Below are 19208 nucleotides of genomic sequence, written 5' to 3' on the forward strand. Positions count from 1 at the left end.
CTTTTAAAGCCCCACTCCAATAAACCCACAGGGATTGCAATCCACTGAACTTACTGCCAGTAATTTATTTCACCTTCTTGGGCCCTCACTTGCCCCCTTTCCCTTCTCCAGGTGAAAGTCCACCCTCAGTCAGTTGTAGACACTTCGGTCCCTTTTCTTCTTTCACTTCAGTGAACTCCGCTGATGTATTAGTCGGTGTTCTGCAGAGAAATAGTGTCAACAAATACATGTGTATATATACTTCAAGGAATTGGTTCACAGGATTATGGAGGTGGGCAAGTCCAAAACCTGCAAGGTGGCCTGGCTAATGTGTTGGTTTAAGCACTAAGGTCATTTGCTGGGAGATTCTGTCTTGCGCAGGGGAGGCCAGACTTTGTTCTGTGAAGATGTCCGACTGACTAGATGAGGCCCACCCACATTACAAAGGGCAATCTGCTTTACTGAGGTCCAGCAGTTTAAATGTAAATTTCATTCAACAATACTCTCACAGAAACATCCAGAGTAATGTTTGAGCAGTCTGGGTGCTGGGGCCCAGATGAGCTGACTTACAAAGGTTATCATTGCAGTTGCCTAAACCACATTCCTGGTCAAACCTACTTGCCATCTGCCCTGATCCTGTCCCCACATAGCTGGAGGTGGTGGGAGCAAGGCGCCTACCATTTCTCACTAGAAATGAATAGTCAGTTCAGTAACCCTCAGTGCAGTCAAGCAATTGCACTACTTTCCCTGCTTCAGGCCCTCTCCCACGCTGATTGTACCTGTCTTTCAAACCCCTGCCCAGTTCTCAGTCTCAGTGGATGACCTTGCTCCTCGCGTTCCAGAGGAAACTTTGCAGGTCTTCACTATCACATCTGTCTCCCTGCAGGCTGGGTTTGTGCTCACACGCTCTCTCTTTCCCCCTCTTGCCACGGATGAAATGCCCAGGCTGCCCACAAAGGCCCACCCTGCCTTGTGTGATAGGTCTTACCTCTCTCGTCTGCTCACGGTCATTCTCCAACGATTCCTTCCTCTCTCTCTCCTACATCATCAGTTTTGTCTTTCCTCATTCTTTCCTATTAGTGCACACACTTTTCTTGACCTTGCTTAGAACTCTCATTCTATTTCTCTCTGACTTACAGCAGCACTTCCATTTCTGCTCTCCTCAATCTCTCTCCTCCCACTCTCTTAACAATTTTTTTTTTACTGTGGTAAAATACACATAACAAAATTTACCATTGTGATTATTTTAAGGTGTCTAATTTAGTGGCACTAAATACATGGATGATGTTGTGCAATCCCCACCATTGCTGAGTTTTAGAACTTCCTCCATACAAGAAATCTTGTATCCATTAAGCGCTTATTCCCTATCTCCACGCCTGCACCAGGTCCCCAGTGACCACCAATATGATGGCTTCTACTGGATATTCTACAATAACAGAATCATACAATGTATGGTGCTTTGGGATTGGCTTCCTTCATTCACCATAATGTTTTTAAGGCTCATATGTGTTGTGGCATGTATCAGTACTTCATTCCTCTTTTTTTAAAATTTTATTTTAATCATTGTTCAAATACAGTTTTCTCCTTTTTACTCCCAGTCCAGCCCCCCCTCCCACCCCTCCCCACTTCCCTCCCATTACCACCCTCCCCCTAGTTTTTGACCATGTGTCCTTTAAGTTTGTTCCCGTGAACCCTTCCCAATGTCCACTGAAATTCCCTCTACTCTCCCCTGTGGTCACTGTCAGCCTGTCCTGTATTTCAGTATCTTTGGTTATATTTTGCTTGTTTCTTTGTTTTGTTCTTTAGGTTCCTGTGAAAGGTGAGATCATATGGTATTTGTCTTTCACTGCCTGGCTTGTTTCGCTTAGCATAATGTTTTCCAGCTCCATCCACGCTGTTGCAAAGGGTAGGAGCTCCTTCTTTCTTTCTGCTGAATAGAATTCCATTGTGTAAATGTACCATAGTTTTTTGATCCATTCATTCACTGATGGGCATCTTGGTTGCTTCCAGCATCTAGCTATTGTAAATTGTGCTGCTATGAACATTGGGATGCATAGGTTCTTTTGAATTGGTGTTTTAGTATTCTTAGGATAGAGTCCCAGCAGTGGAATCGCAGGGTCAAAAGGCAGATCCATTCTGAGTTTCCTGAGGAAGTTCCATACTGCTTTCCATAGTGGTTGTACCAGTCTGCAGTCCCACCAGCAGTGCACTAGGGTCCCCTTTTCTCCACATCCTCTCCAACACTTGTTGTTTGTTGCTTTGTTTATGATGGCCATTCTGTCTGGTGTGAAGTGGTATCTTATTGTGGTTTTAATTTGTATCTCTCTGATAGCTAGCGATATTGAGCATCGTTTCATGTGTCTTTGGATTTTCTGTATGTCCTCCTTGGAGAAGTGTCTGTTCAAGTCCTTTGCCCACTTTTTAATTGGGTTCCTTGTCTTCTTAGAGTGCAGTCTTGTAAGTTCTTTATGTATTTTGGAGATTAAACCCTTGTCTGAGGTATCATTGGCAAATATGTTTTCCCATACAGTTCATTCTCTTTTAATTTTGATACTGTTTTCTTTAGCTGTGCAGAAGCTTTTAATTTTGATGAGGTCCCATTTGTTTATTCTTTCCTTTATGTCCCTTGCTCTAGGGGACACATCAGTAAAAAAGTTTCTTCGTGAAATATCTGAGATTTTCCTACCTACATTCTCCTCTAGGACTTTAATGGTGTCACGTCTTATATTTAAGTCTTTTATCCACCTTGAATTTATTTTTGTATATGATGTAAGTTGGTGTTCAAGTTTCATTTTTTTGCACGTGGCTATCCAGTTCTCCCAACACCATTTGTTGAAGAGGCTATTTTTACTCCATTTTATGTTGCTTCCTCTTTACTTCATTCCTCTTAATAGATAAATTGTATTCCATTGTGTAGCTATGCCATGTTTTGTTTACTCATTTATCTGCAGAGGAACACTTGAGTTGCTTCCACCTTTTGACTCTTGAGGGTAATGCTGCAGTGAGCGTAGGTGTACAAATGCCTCTCGGAGTTCCAGGGCCTGTCCTTCATGTGTTACTTTGTTGGTTGGGGAGGGAGCTTTAAAAGGAACAGTGTTAGCCCTGGTCTTATCCAAGAATGTGAGGTCAGATGGGTTTCAGAGTTCTGATTTTTCTTATTTTAGAAAGATAATTTCGTTTGTATGTGGCACATAGTATATTTTGTAGTGCCTAAGGCATTATTATAAACAGACTACAACTAGCCCCACGTTAGTTTTAGGTTTGGTTTTGCAACCAAATCTATTTGCCTCAAATTTATTTTTTAGACCTTTTTAGATTTCCGAATTGTGGATGAGAGATTGTAGACCTTTATCAAAGGTTACCAGTTTGGAGAGATAAGAAAAAAATATACATTTTCCCTTCTAATCCATTACTGTCCCCTGTCTGCTTAATCTCTGTATGCAGTTTGGTAGAATTAATTGGTCAATTCAGGGAAGAAAACGGATTGAATTGAAACAACTGATGAAGTAGCTGGTGACTGTGTTGGTGTGGCCAAAGGGCTTCATGGGTGCTCCCAAGTCAACAGGAGCTGTGGGGAGGGTGATGTTTGGGCAAAAGTTAGAGGGAGGAAATGAAACAGGCTATTTGAAAATTCAGCTTTTTGAAAATTAAGATTCAAAGTTGAGGTCAGGAATGTATTTATAGCTTTACTAAAGAAAGTTGAGAAGAACTTAATGATCCCTGGATAGAGGAGAAAATACATTTATTTTGGATTTAACTACCTTTTTGTGATGGTTGCACCATTTTTGAGAACTTACATTATATGAAGCTTTATGTTACACACTTTAAATAATACATTCCCTCATCCAGCCTGGAAAGAAATATTCAAAGTCATGAAAGGCAAGGACCTAGATCCAAGATTACTCTATCCAGCAAAGCTTTCATTTAGAATGAAAGAGCAGATAAAGTGCTTCCCAGATAAGGTCAAGTTAAAGGAGTTCGTCATCAACCAAGCCATTATTATATGTTAAAGGGATATATCTAAGAAAACAAAGATTAAAAATATGAGCAGTAAAATGACCAAAAACTCACAACTATCAACAATTGAACCTAAAAAAACAAAAATAAAAACAAAAACAAACTAAGCAAACAACTAGAATAGGAACAGAATAACAGAAATGGAGATCACATGGAGAGTTATTGGGGGGAAGGGGAGGGAAGGATGGGGGAAAAGGTACAGGGAATAAGAAGCACAAATGGTAGGTAGAAAATAGACAGAGGGAGGTTAAGAATAGTATAGGAAATGTAGAAACCAAATAACTTATATGGTATGACCCACAGACATGAAATAAAGTGGGGGGAACTCGGGTGAGAGGTGGTGTGCAGGGTGGAGGGGAATAAAGGGGGGAAAATGGGACAACTGTAATAGCATAATCAACAAAATATATTTAAAAAATAAACACATTCTCTTATTTAATCCTTATAAGTCTCTGCAGTGTATATTTTCCTGTTTCCAAGACAGTCTCTATGTACTTTTTGGAGCTCAGTGAAAAATGAAAATGAGGGACCCCTTGTTCAAAAAGTATTAAGAATTCCAAGATGGCAATAGCAGGGCATTACATCAAGCTCAGGGCCCTTCTAAATGTGGGGCCCCGTGCACTAGCACAAGCTGAAGGCCTCAAAGCTAGATGTCACTGTCCCTATACTTCCCACGAGAACCGGGACAGAGGGCCTATGTCTTGCTCAGGGTCAGACAGCTCTGACCCCGAGAGGCAGAGGTCAGGGGGGGCCCTGTTGGTCATTGCACCCCCAGTTTAGCTCAGGGAAGATGCTCAGTGAGTATTAGAGGAGAGCAAATCAAGACAATCCAGCAAGTGCCAAGGAGTGCCTAGAGCTTTTGCAGGTGTTGTTGGGAGCACGAGAGAGCCAGCGAAACCCGCGTTAGTAAATCACTATAAATATGTAGGAAGCTCTGTCCTGACTCTCGCCCCAGGCTTTTCTGTTTCATTCCTCTGGGAGGGTAATGTCAGCCATCTAACTTGTGAAGATTTCTCATTAAACCACTATTTGCCTAATTGGGGTAAATCAAACTAAATGCTAATTGGTATCTTCCAAAGAGTAAAAATAGATCTCTAATCACTCACATTATTGCTGAACACAGAGAGCAGCAGGGGACTGTGTTTGCAGAACCTCAGTCTTATTTAACGCTTTACCAATTTCATGCAAGATCCCACGTGTCAGCTGCAGAGCAGTAGCTGATACGCAGCCGAGATGCTCGAACACGGTTGACTTCCAGAGGGTTGTCATGAGAAGCTCCGTTAGCGGCTACTGTTGTGACTGTGTAATTAATTCTGACAAAGAATTTCCTCCACAACTATGTGGCTAGATAGAATTATGCCAGTGAAATTCAAGTGACAGCTGAAGACGGCAGGATGGAATGAGCATGGCCAAAGGTATGACAAATAGTTACATTCACTGCATATCATGGCTTGGGGAATGGCTTTGGCAGAGGATGGCACATTTGAACTTCTGTGTTCTCCTTCTGCAAGATTCCCGTGAGATGGTTCTGGGACAGCTGACACTACCAGCTGACCTCATATCTGAGAGTCCTGGCTTCCCTGGTCTAAAATTAACATGCTTCTTTGGCCTCCTGTTGACATGGGCCATCTTGGGGATCACTTAGGATGCTCCAGTAAAATCGGCCCAAGCAATGGGCCAGGGTTCTATCATCTCCTCCCAACAAGAATGGAGGGAAGAAGAGTGGGGGATCAGCATCTTGAGGATGTCTCCTCATGTTTCTGGGCCACTGTCCTCAGCATATTGGCTTTCAGCCTCAGTGTTGTCCCTCAAAGTACAAAAAGTCATTTCCTTATAAAACTATGGCTGGGTCTAGGAAGGGTGACTTATTTCAAGTTCCCTGAAAAGCAGAGCCTGATATCATATATGTGGGAGCTGATTTAGGACACAAGAGTGAGGGACAGGGGAACAGAAGGCAGGGAAGGAGGAAAGGCCAACACGAGGGCATGTCATGGAGCTGCTGTGGGTGTCAGGGACTAAGTTCTCCTGGGATCTCCCCGGACCTGCACAGAGCGTGGCCAGGGCTGTCCACCTGGAAGACAAGGCTCCTAGAGTCTTCCTCCACAGCTCCTGTTCCCTGACGGCGAGGAGGGTTGAGAAGGCAGGTGTGTGGGGTGGCAGGCAGCACCATAGGAGCAGACTCAAAGGCAAAAATGCAAAGAGGCTCAGTGTGTGGGCTTGAGGCGGGCTGCAGCCCACTCAGGGTGAAGAAGAGCTCCTGGGAATGCCCACCCTAGTGAGGGAATCAAGGGTCAGTTGTACGTGCTGCCTCCATATCTGAAACTGGGAGGACAAGCTCTCTTCCCAGCTCTGCTCCCACAGATCCAGTCCCTTAGCCAAACAGTCCTTCTTATCCCAGGACCAGACCCTGTTCCTGCTCATCCCTGAGTATGGGCTTCCGTTTCCTGCCAGCCCAAAGAATTATTCAGACAAGCCCATCACACCCTCCCTCAGGGGACAGGGGCACCCTGTCCTCTTGTTACTACATAGCCTGCCTACCACATTCCACTGGTTCGCTCTGTTCCCCAGAGCAGCTCCCACTGACCTGCATGGCGTGCAGTGTCCTCCGCCCCTGGGAGAGAGTATGTGTGACTAATGCATTGCTGTTGCTCTTATCTGTCTTCCACTGGGTGTTGTGTGTTTGGCCCTGGGGGGGGCATCCTCCCCGCTCCTGTGGGGTGAAGAGGAGATGACCAAAAAAACCACCGTAGCTAAGAACCTTGGCTCTGGCTGGGATCCAAGCAGGCTCAGGGTGCGCTGGGGCGGGGACCAGAGGCGTTGGCTGCGATGGGAAAGTGGAGTATTTTTCCTTTCTTGTCTCTTTTTATGAGGAGGCCAGGCAATGGTCTCTCATGTCTTACTGGACTGAACTGGGCCACCTGCCTACTTCCGAACCAATCACTGGTAAACAGCAACAGTGCCATGGTGACTAAGTGGAGACCCATCCTAGTTAGCTCTTTTGGGTGCTGGGGGGGGGGGCACTGTTCATGAACACATTTTTTTCCTCAATGCCTGAATGAAACCAGGGTTCTTTTAGGACAAAATAATAGAGGAATGGCTATTGGGTGGATGATCAACAGAATCTATCCTCTAGATAATGAAGAAATCGCTCAAGGGTTTAGCTCCAGAAGTAATGCCATCTCTATTACATTTGAACTTGAGTGATGCTATGTGAAAGAGAATAGAGAGGCAAGAAATTGGAGCAGGTGAACCAATTAGGTGGCAAGTACATGAGCTGAGCACAGTGACCATAGCAAATAGTACATAGTGTGGGATGTTGACCACAGCTGAGGAGGAAAAGTCCCGGTGGTTACCTTTACAGGACAGAGAAGTTCGTTGGTTCTCAAATGTCAGTGTTCTCAGCAATCACCTAGGTACCTGCCAGAGATTCTGATTCATAAGGTTGGGACTGAGGCCTGAGAATGTGCAGTTTCAATTCGCACCCCCCCAGGTGACTGTAAAGTAGGTGGTTGGTGTCTACACACTGAGGTGCTCTCCCACTGGGTTACACCCTGGGCTGAATAGGTGCAAACACAGCACACTCCAAAAGGGACGGGAGGCAGGCTTAACCCTCCCTAAAGTTTCATGGTTCAGCCTTTACTGCAGAATCCATACCAATTGCAAACCAGGGTTCCCTGCCCCTGAGCCGATGTGTCAGGGATGCCCATCAACACAGGCTCTGTGGTGTCAGCGACAAAAGTCTCACTCAAGCTGAAACACTCATTTTGCCCTGGTGCCTCCTGTATAGCGGGTGACCTGGGGTCCACCTGATGATATTTGTACCTGACTCTCTTACACTAGATTGCTATGGTCATGACTTCAGATTGAAATAATTAGGGGCTGACTTGGCTTGAGCCTAACATCATCCCACGCACAAGCTGCCTTCCTTCATTCTATAAGTATTTATTGAGGAGCCATCTGCCAGGTATTGTTCTGGGCTATACGGATCCAACATGGAAACAAGTGGGCAGAGTCCCAACTCTCCTGACACTTAAACAACATGAGTCACGCACGAAACAAATAGACACAAAGTCTAATGGGTTGAATTGTGTTCCCCTCACATTATGCCCACGTTCTAATCCTGTTACCTATAAATGGGATCTTCCATGGAAATAGGGTCTTTGCAGATGTGATAAAGTTAAGGATCTCAAGATAAGATCATCCTGGATTTAGGGTGAGCCCTGGATCCTATGACTGACGTCTTTATAAGAGAAAGGAGAGAGGTTGGAGACACCAAGACAGATGGAAGAAGGCAATGTGAACACAGAAGCAGATATTGGAGTGGTGCTGCCTCAGGTCGAGGAACACCTGGATTCACCAGGAGCTGGAGCTGGGCCAGGCGGGAAGGCCCCTCCCGCAGAGCCTTTGGAGGGAGCGCAGCCCTGCTGACACCTTGATGTGGGACTTCCGGTCTCCATAAGCAGGACGGAACAAACGTCTCTTCTTTAAGCTCCTCAGTTCAATTGCCAGTGGTAATTTGTTATGACAGTCCCGAGGAAACTAACACTCAGAATAAGTTGGGTAGTAATAAAAACTGGGGGTGGGAAATAAAGCAGGGGCAGGGGAAGGAGGGGGTTGGAGGGGTGGTGGAGATGCTACTCCAGGCAGAGCGACCAGGAGCACACTGGCCCTGGCTCATCCTTGGGTCTGTTTCCTGGATCAAGGCCTCTCGACCTCGTGTCATATTGCCTCACCCCTGCTGTGTTCACATCACTTGAGTTATGATTTCACCTCATAAGGATCTGAAGATGCAGCTCAGTGCAGACCCTGTTTACCCTCTGCAGAAACTATTTTGTGGGTGGGTGCAGGGGTCACAAACCTGATGAGGGCCTGGGTGAAGGGCCATGTAGCAGGCACGTGCCCTGCCCTGAAGCCGGCAGCGGCTGCTCTGCACCCGCTGAGCGTGGCCACGTGGAGATGAGACCGCCTCTGCCAGACCTTCCGGCTTCTCGAGAGAGGGCAGACATCTGCTAAAAGTTTCTGATTTTTTTTTACATCTACTTAATAAAATTGAGGTGAAATTGACTTGGCATAAAATTATCCATTGTAAAGTGGACAGTTCAGTGGCATCTAGCCATTCACAATGTTGTGTAACCACCGCCTCTGTCCAATGGCAAAACATTCTCATCACCCATGAAGGAAACCCCGTACCCATGAAGTAGGCACTCATTGTTGCCCCCTGCGCCCAGCCGCCGGTAACCCCCAATCTGTGTTCCACCTCCATGGATTTACCTGTTCTGGACCGTTCCTGTGAATGGAATCGTGCAATTAAGTAACAACAGACAACAACAAACAGACACTGTGTGGATCAAATAAAATGGCCCTCAGATGTTCAGGTTTTTCTTAAGTTTTTGTTTTTCAAGTACAGTTGATATTCACTATTGTGTGAGTTTCAAGTGTACAGCACAGTGGTTAGACATTCATGTAACTTACAAAGTGATCACTCTGCCAAGTCTGGTAACCCGCTAACACCATCCTAGTTATGACAGTACCATTGCCCATATTTCCTATGCTGGTCTTTGCATACCCATAAGGATTTCGTAACTCCTTCTTAGTCCCTTCACCTTTTTCATCTAGCCGGACATTCAGTTTCTGGCCCTAGACAGGTGGCCCCTCATTTCCAAGTGATGAGTTGATTTGGCAGCTGTCTCTGTGGCCTGTTTGGGTACTGACAGTTGCAGGCAGGGGAGTGTCTGGGAAGGTCTACCCTGGGTAAGTGGCTTTGGTGGCTGTGCTTCAATTCCAATCTTCTCCTCAGGAGGAACCATGACTGTGACCACTGGCGCTGGCAGGGCAGCCCCTCCCTGTATGTACAGGGCCCCCAGGGGTTAGAAAGGATGCTCTTCTCTTCTTGGTGGTCCAGGCCAACGTGCCTGTAGATGAAAGAGAGAGTGCTCAGAATGGCATCTGAACAGGTGGGAAGTGGACGGGACCTCATAGCCACAGTGGTCCCTGTGTTCAAGATTTCCCTTTTACAGAGCAGTTCCCTGCTCTGGAGAGGGAACTGTGTACCCTCCATGGGAGTGAGGTCACACTCTCCCTTTCAGTTTAAAGCAAGAAAAAGCATTAGGTGGAGGCTATGTGCTCTTTTGCTCCCAGAGCCATTCATTCCTTTAGTGAGTGGTTATTGAGCACCTGCCAGGTACCTGGTGGCATGAGGATACGTCACTTGTCAGCCCTCAGGTTTATTAGTAGGGGGTGACAGAAAAATGTTTTTAAAAATCAGTGTTGCCACATGTCAGCAACAAGGAACCATGGGGGTAAAAGTAGGAAAAGGTTGATTTTACTAGGAAAACGGGGAAGGGAGTGTGTAGAAAGTTTCATTTACTTTTCAGGCCATTGCATATAGTGCTAGAATTCCATCTCTGCCCAGGAGCAGGGGTGTAGCGTGGCCTGGGGAGGTTTGGAGGAGGCAGGCAGCAGGGGTGAGTGGTGGCTGGCCCATTGACTCCGCTTACCCTGCTCTGCCCAGGCTCTGGGCAGCTTCTGCCACGAGGGGGTTCTTTTCCCCATTCCTTTGCCCCAGGGGCCTCCGTTTTAAAATTTGCACCGAGGCACCGTTACACATGGTGCTCCTGGATTAGCATAGTTCTGCTCTGTGCTGTGTGCTGCAGGGTTCCACTTTGCAAAGCCCTTGTTGTTGTTTTTGGAACATAGGGATATAGAGGAATGGTATTTATGGTTGTTGTAAGTGGTCCTTCTCTGGCCAGCTTATTAAAAATATGGCTCCTTTTCCTGGGGCTGAAGTTGTCTAGGTGTGGTGCTGCCTCCAGCCGAGAGAAGGACACAATGACTCATTTAGGTTCTTTTCCACCGTCTCATTCAATGAATTAGGTTTTCTTCAGAGCCGTGAGTCACTTTCCCTGCTCAGTGACTCGCATGGCAGGGAGGTGAGGTAACCAGGCACTCAGGGAGCCAGCTGGTAGGTTTTGTGAGGGATTGTTAAAAAAAAATGTAGACTTTCAAAGACCTGGGGGAAATCCGGAAGCGTGGAAAATGTCATTATTTATGAATACAGTTCCCGAAACAAGGAAAAGCATCTTCCAAGAGTCATCGAATTTTTCACCTTCTCACATTTCACTTTTGTTTCAGAAGGAAGCCTGACATCACCCGCGTGGTTTGCCGTGTCGGAAATACTGCGGGTGCCTTTGCGAACAGCTGCAGCCCTGGCTCGTGCCCTGCTCCTTGCACAGCCTGGTGACTGTTTTGTCCACTGAGGTTAGAGCCACTCCCTCCCCGCTTAGCTACTCTGCTTTGCGGGCCTACGTGTAAAATGGATCGTATAGAAAATGCCATTTTAATTGTAACATTATCAGAAGGTAAACTTGAGTAACATATGAGGAAATAACTTGTATATCTGAGTATTATTAAATGTGTGTCAGGACAGTGGAGAAAACAGATGTTATCACTTGTTTTCCTTTTAAATTTGAGTTGAACTGTGAAAAAGCTGTTGGGTAAGTAAAATGGACACAGTAAAACTTTCAAAGGAATCTGTCCTATTTGTCATGATCTGTGCCCTCAGGCAGTTGCTTTTTAAATCAGTGTTTGTTAACTTTCAAAGAAAAAGTTATTTTATGTCTTTCAAGTAAGTCCATTGAAAAGCTATTTGACTAAAGTACACACCGTGTGTGAGGGCACAATCACCGTATGAAAGACTGAAGAGCTTCTTTAATTGTGGCTATTGATCAGCCTGGACCTTGGCTAATAATAAGTTTGGCATCATAAAGAGAAGAAAACCATACAGTGAACTTGTGACATATTCTGGTTGTCCTTTGCTGTGTACCAAATTGCCCCAACACTTACTGGCTTAAAACAACAGCCATTTTTTTTTGTTATGCCTTGTGATTTTGTGGGTGAGGAATTTGGACAGGGCTCAGCTGCTCAATTATTCTGCTCCACGTGGCATTGACTGAGGCCGCTTGGTAGTATTCAGCTGGCAGATGGGCGGGTCAGGAGGGTCCAAGACGGCTTCTCTCATGAGTCTGGCACCTCAGGAGGGACGGCTGACGGGCCAGCCTCAGCTGGGACTGCCGAAGGAGCCCACGGCCAGGCTTCCTAGAGTCTACCTTGGGAAGTCAAGCAGCCTCACCTCCCTGTTCTAGTGTCCGATGCAGTCACAGGCCAGCCAGATTCAAGGGAAGTGGAAATAAGTCCCCTTTCTCAACAGGAGGAGGGCCAAAGAAGTTTTGGCTGTCTTTAACCCACCACGTGATGTGAGATATATTTTTAGCCAGGCTCTCAGGAATGCTTGGAAATTCTTATACATTATGCAGATTGGATCCTTTAGTGGCCCCCAAAGCAGCTATTTGGAACATTTCAGCTTCCTTCTCTCAAGCCTTCAGCTTAGCACTTCCAGACTAGGAGATGTCTTTATTTCTACTTTCCGGATAAAACGTGGGCCAATGGGCATAAACTCAGTCATAGAAGAAAAGCATAGGTTCTTGAGCCAAAGAACTCATGTTCAAAAGTCATTGTTTACCACCCCTGAGACCTTGAGCAAGTTACTCAACCTTTCTACCTCAGTTGCCTTGGCTGCAGAAAGGGGATAATAATACCCAAGTCACTGGGTGTTACTGATGAGATGAGTACAAAGTGCTTTATATAAACCTCAGTGAGTGTGATTTCAAGTGTGGTTAACTTTGAGCCCCAATTCTGTCCAAGCCTGTCTCAGTAGCCTGTGGGCTATTTTCCTGACACTGACATTTATTAGAATAAGTCACTAAAATTCTGAGAATTTGAATTATGTACAGTGTTGAAGAGATGATTAGAAGTCATCTAATGAGTCAAGAGATGATTAGAAGAGACCCATAGAAGTCTCTGTAGCTGTCAAGTGCATTATAATGATGAGGAACATGTGAATAGTATCATCATCATCAGAGTCGGCTCCTAATTGCTTTGTGTTCCACATGGCCAGAGTGATTGCCCATTTCTCGGCCCGCTGCTTAGTTTCATGGTATTGGAGATACTGTGGAATGAGGAGTAGAGGAAAGAAACTTTTTAAAGGGTGGGAACAGACAACCAGCTACATTCACAATAATTTATGTGGTCTAATCATATGTTCATAATTTACTATTATAATGTAATAACACCCACCCAACTTGATCTGACACATCTAATGTTTCACACAATCCTTGCTTTTACTGCATGGTAGTTAAGTATAGAAAGTAAAATTTCAGATAAATAACTGTAATCAGTATCACTTGAATGTCACCAAAGCAAATTTGTAGTCATTCTATTTTTGTTATTTTTTCTAGTATTCATAATTAGTGACAGTGCTAACAGTGTTTCCTGATAACCTGTACAGTTTAGTTCTATTCATTCATTAATGACTCACTCATTCATTCATCAGATATTTATTGGGTGTCCACTGTATGCCAGGTATAGTGCCAGGTCCTGTAGATACAGCTGGTAATGTGGGGACAGACAAGACAAAGGAGATTACTTCAATACAGTGTTAACTCTCCTGCAGTAGGATAGTTCAGCATTATACGAGCATACAAAGGGTAAATCATCTAGTTTTGTACTTCCAGTTAGCGCTCCCTGGAGGAGAAGGTGAGCCCTAAAAAGTTTAGCCAGGGCAAGGGATCTGAGGAGGGAAAGAACTACAAAAGAGAGCACACAACTGAGCTTAGAAACCAAGTGGGCATGGCCGGGGAGAAGTTGGGAGGGGCCAGATCACGACCCACCCTACTGGCCAAGTTATATGGCGTGATCCTAGGAATGGAAGTATTTAGGAGGTAGACTTGGTGACTTGCTGCATGTGAAACCAAGGGAGAAGGGAAACCAAAACGGACACCCTCCGTTTTGGGTGGTGAAAGAGGTATCTCTTCTGAGACAGGAGGAGGAGCAGCTTTGAGGGAAAGGCATTTGTCATGAACATATGAGTGCATTTGCATCTTTTTAGGCCCTATCCAAGAGGAACTGTCCTGTTGGCAGTTAATACCTGGATCTTGCATGCCTTGCATGTCCAAGATGCTAGGCACCGCTCACTTGTTGCTATTTAAATTTAAATCAATTAAAAGGAAATAGAATTTTAAAAGTAGGTCTTCAGTCAGATTAGGCACATTTCAAGTGCTCAGCAGCCCCATAGAGCTAGTGGACACAGTGCCGTACAGGGCAGATAGAGGACATTTTCATCGTCTCTGAATTCGGGCTGACATAACAAATTACTATAAAACGGGTGGCTTAAAGCAGCAGAAATTGCTTTTCTCAGAGTTCTGGGTGCTTGAAGTCTGAAATCATGGTGTCAGCAGGGCTGTGCTCCCTCTGGAAGCTCTGAGTAAGAATCTGTTCTGTGGTTGTCTCTTAGCTTCTGGTGTTGCCAGCTGCCTGTGGAGTGCCCTCACTGCACTTGCGTCTCTCAGTTCTCTGCTTCTGTCTTCATATGCTGTCTTCCTCATGTGTATACCTCCAAATATTTCCTTCTAAGAACACCAGTCATTGGATTTAGGGGCCCACCCTAATCTAATGTGACCTCATCTTAGCTCGATGACACATGCAAATAAATACCCTATTTCCAAATAGGGTCATAGTCACAGATATCAAGGGTTAGGATTTGAATATATCTTTTTGGGGAACACAAATTAACCCATAACAGCTGCAACAATTATGTTCGGCAGCTCTGCTCTGCAGTCTAGAGGGCAAATTGAAGCCATGGGTGTAGATGGGACCATGCAGGGAGCAGATGGAGAAAGAGAAGGGAAGCATCTTACTGACATTTACAGGGTGGGCAGTGGAGGAGAAACTCTCAAGGGGACTCCCAAGGGGAAACATTACTAATGTATGTAGTAATGTGTAATCACTACACATTAATTATGTACATAATATGATGCACATCCATATTATGCATATTAATATTAGCACACAATGATAATATTAGCGAACACTTATACAGGGGTGTGTTATGTGCCAGGCATGGTCTTAAATGTTTTACCTTGGTAAATAAAATTAATGAAAGTTTCATAACTGCGTATAATTACATCACCCCCAATTTGTAGATGACGAAACTGGGGCACAGAGAGGTTAGCACTTGCCTGAGGCTGAAAGCTGGCGAGGGTTGGTGTCAGGACTTGAATCCCTGACCGTGCATTGGCCTGTTTATCCTATAAGGGGTGGAGGGCTGATCCTCGATCATGCTCAGGACTCTTCCCTGAGATAGACCAGAAGGAGAAAGGGTGGCCCGAGCTAGAGCAGAGAAAGGGATTTTGAGCCGAAGAAAGGGATGCTGATGGAGGCCGCAGCTCATAGTGTCTGCTTTTACCGAGAGTGAAATCCACTTTGGAGAGAGAAGGGGGTAGGGACGGCGGTGGGGAGCTGAGAGATGCGGTGAAGGCTGGTGGCAGCTGCAGAGAGGGATGGGAAGGAAGTCGTGTACTGATTAGGAAAATGATTGTCGAGAAGCATTCAGAACCCAGCTGTGCGATGGAGCACATGAATTTGTAGAGCAGCCACTCAGCTCAGTTAAAATTTTTTTCCATCAGCATTTAGAGAGTTACAACGCAGAATGTGTTGTATTGACCTCAACTCTTCAGTCCACGAATTACTGCCCTACTAAGGCCTCTGACTTACACTCTCCTTCCCCTTCCTTCTATTAAGTTTGTGCCTAGTTCTCTGCTTCCACCCTAAAGACTTGAGGCAAAATTTAGGATGTGGATTCCCTAGTTAGGACCTCATCACGTGGGGAGGCCTGGGCAAACATGGAGGCTCTGGAGAACCGACAGCCCAGAAAGAATGGCATTAAGAAGCACAGAGGGTGAGAGGAAGGAGAAAAGGGAAGCCTATATTAAACCAATTGTGTCCTTTATTCCAAGTACTAGAGAGCAACCCAAGCAATTACTGTCCAGGGTTAGCCTCTGTGTTAGTGTCTTTCCAGGAACATCTGAAAGGAGACCCCAAACACAGATGTTGAGGCAGGTTGAACCAAGTCACTCTTCTTGCCCGAAGGAGAGGAATATTCCAAGCTTCAACATGGCGTAGAATGCAAAACCTAAAAGGACAGATTGGAGTGCTGTGGCCACCGGGGGTCCAGGATGTGCTTACAAAGAAACAGAAACTATTTTGTAAGAAATTTTCCGTAGATCTCTTTTGGGGTTAATGTTGTTTTAGATACTCTGCCGATTAAGTCCTGGAGGGTAAGTAAAGGTTGAGCAGAGGATGAGAAATTTCTGGAAATAACAGAGGCTCTGCAACCAGACAGTGCCATCTGAGAACTGACCAGGTGTAGACAAGAGAGCTGGGGGATGCACAGAGACAGCCGCCAGAAGCGACACGAATCGGGATGATGAAAAGTCTGGAGGGGCCAGCACGGAAAACATTTTTTTACTCTCACATTGTTCCTGGTGGGGAAGTCAGAAATTACTAACTCCAAGTTTATTTCCTCCTACTCTGTATCATTATCTTTTGGGGTGTATAATTATGCTTAAGTCAACTCCATTGTAAACTACATTTAGTTTCCATCCATGGCGTGAATTCACTCATTCTTAGCCATCCATAAGTATTATTATGGATGACTTTCTGAACTGGGTGGCTCCCTCCTATGTATCAAATTCAAGTTTCTAATTCCCCGAATGGGCAAAACAAGGACATTTGTTGCCTTTACAAATGTTGCCAGTATGAGATAGATTTCATTATGTTAGTATTTATATTCAAGAATGTAATTTGATCTTACATCACATCAAGCAATTCCTTCTTTCTTTTTACATCTTTATTGATAGTTCTATTTCACATACCATGAAATCCACCCATTTAAAGTATTCAGTTCAGTGGTTTTTAGTATATTCATGGAGTTGTGTAGCTCTCATTGCAATCTAATTTTAGAATATTTTCAACACTCCAAAAACACACCTTTTCCCATTAAGAGTCATTCTCTGTTCCCTCTCTCTTCCTCCTCAATGCCAGGTAATCACTAATTGGCTTTCTGTCTCTGTGGATTTGACTAGTCTGGACATTCCACATAAATGGAATCATATGATTTTTTGTCTTCTGTGAGTGGCTTCTTGCACTTAGCATTATGTTTTCAAGGTTCATCCATATTTTAGTATGTATGAGTACCTCATCCCTTTTTAATGCCCAATACTATTCCATTGTGTAGATAACACACTTTGTTTTTCTATTCATCATTTGGATAGATAATGTGGCATTTCCATGAAATGGAACATTATTCAGCAATTGAGGTTATTTCCACATTTGTCTATTATGAATAATGCTCCTGTGAACATTCATATTCACATTTTAATTTGAATACATATTTTCATTCCCTTGTGTCCATACTTAAGAGTTGAATAGCTGGGCCATATGCTAAGTCCATGTTTAGCATTTTGAGGACCTACCAGACTGTTACCCAAAGAAGCTGTACTACTTTACATTCACACCAGCAATGAGTGGGGGTTCTAATTTCTCCCCATTCTTACCAACACTTTTTATTATCTTTTAAAAAATTTTAGCCATCCTAGTGTGAAGTGATACCTTATTGTAGTTTTGATTTGCATTTAATTAATGAATAATGATGTTGGGCATCTTTTCATGTATTTTCTCTTTCTCTTTCTCTTTCCTCCTCTTACACATGGTTCTCTGTGATGTTACAATTTTGTCAAAGAGACAAAAAAATGGCCAAAGGAGATTCCCAGGTAGTAAAGGGATTGGAGGTTCAGAAACAGTGGTGAAACAAACACACATGAACAAAAGGGCTAAGAAGAATGATGGGCCTAGGGGGTTGGGGGAGGACATGGATAGACAGAATGAAATACTTTCTCTCCTTTTATTTCAAACACAGTGATTTCTGTTTGCCTCTAGATGATACTGGGAACCAAAATCTCAGTGCTGGAGTCATTGCAAAAGACCTTACAGTGAGAGATTACTCCAGCAAATGAACTTAAAATGGGAGGAACAGCATCCCACGTGCTTATAAAACAGAAAGACTGACTACTTTATTCATGTGTTTTACTCATTTATTCCATAATTATTTAATGCTATGTGTTCTTAGGTAACTTTAAGAAGGAATTGGGTTAGGAGATATTTGACCTGTAGATTCAGTTACATACATGGTGTACTGCCCACCATCTATCCTAACACAAGCCCCACTCAACAGATACACATGTTCCAACATCTTTACCTACGGTATGTACATGTGGTCATAACTAACTGAGCATCTGCAAATGTTCTTCTCATTACTTTTCTTGATCTGTACACCTTGCACATATGTATTTCTATTATTTAAGAGTTTCGCTGTATTCTATTTATTGGTTGACTGTTGGGTTTTTGAGAGTAGGGGCCATGTTTGTCTTACTTGCCTTGTAAACCATTGCCTACACATTTTAGTTCCTGATGTGTAGTAGGTGTCTAAAAAATATTCCGGGACCAGGGACTTAAGGACATTATTTTGTTTAGAAGTTAAGATAGAATTATCTTGTGTGTGTGTGTGTGTGTGTGTGTGTGAGAAAAGCATCTACTAGGAAACAGAAAATAGAAGAAAAAATTTGACAGTAATTGTTTTTTCAACTTACTTTCATAGGCTCACAAACATACATGCAAACCATTGTGTAGTCCCAAAGTTCTCCTGGGTAGATATATAAAGGCCCAGGTCCTGAAGTGCCTGAAAGACTTAGGGAGGATCTTTGCCTTATCAGGGCAGGGACTGCACAAAACAAAGGAAAGCACTCACTGGAGTGGACAGAAAGCCCAGTGTCTAGAATGAGAGTGAAGACAGCAGGGGAGGCTAATTGTTGGTCTGAGACGCCTTATAGTTCTCCCAGTGATTCCAAGGTCTGGAAAGGGCTGGATTTACAGATGGGCTGTATTCATAGGGCTGGGAGTGTAACAGACAAGATGTAGAAAGGAGGCGGAGTGTCCAGAAAGAAAAGGTAACTGGACAACCCAACTGCAAAGGACCAGTTATGACTTTAATAGTTGACTGATTATTATCATGTTACCGGATCTGAACGTGGAAGGGACTATTGATTCTGACTACAGTTCTGATGTGTGGGTTTTTTCTCCCATACCAAGCAATTCTTTGACACCACCTTGGTGTCCTACAATTCAACTAAATTCTGACACTACCTGGAGATATCATGGAGATCCCATGGGTTAAGGGTCCAGTCCCACAAAACTGCTCTCCCCCAGCATCCCCACCTTTAGACGCCGATGGGAAGTTCAGGTTGTCACTTGTGCTTTTGACC

Source organism: Phyllostomus discolor, chromosome 3, assembly GCF_004126475.2.
Source record: "Phyllostomus discolor isolate MPI-MPIP mPhyDis1 chromosome 3, mPhyDis1.pri.v3, whole genome shotgun sequence".
NCBI classification, from domain to species: domain Eukaryota; kingdom Metazoa; phylum Chordata; class Mammalia; order Chiroptera; family Phyllostomidae; genus Phyllostomus; species Phyllostomus discolor.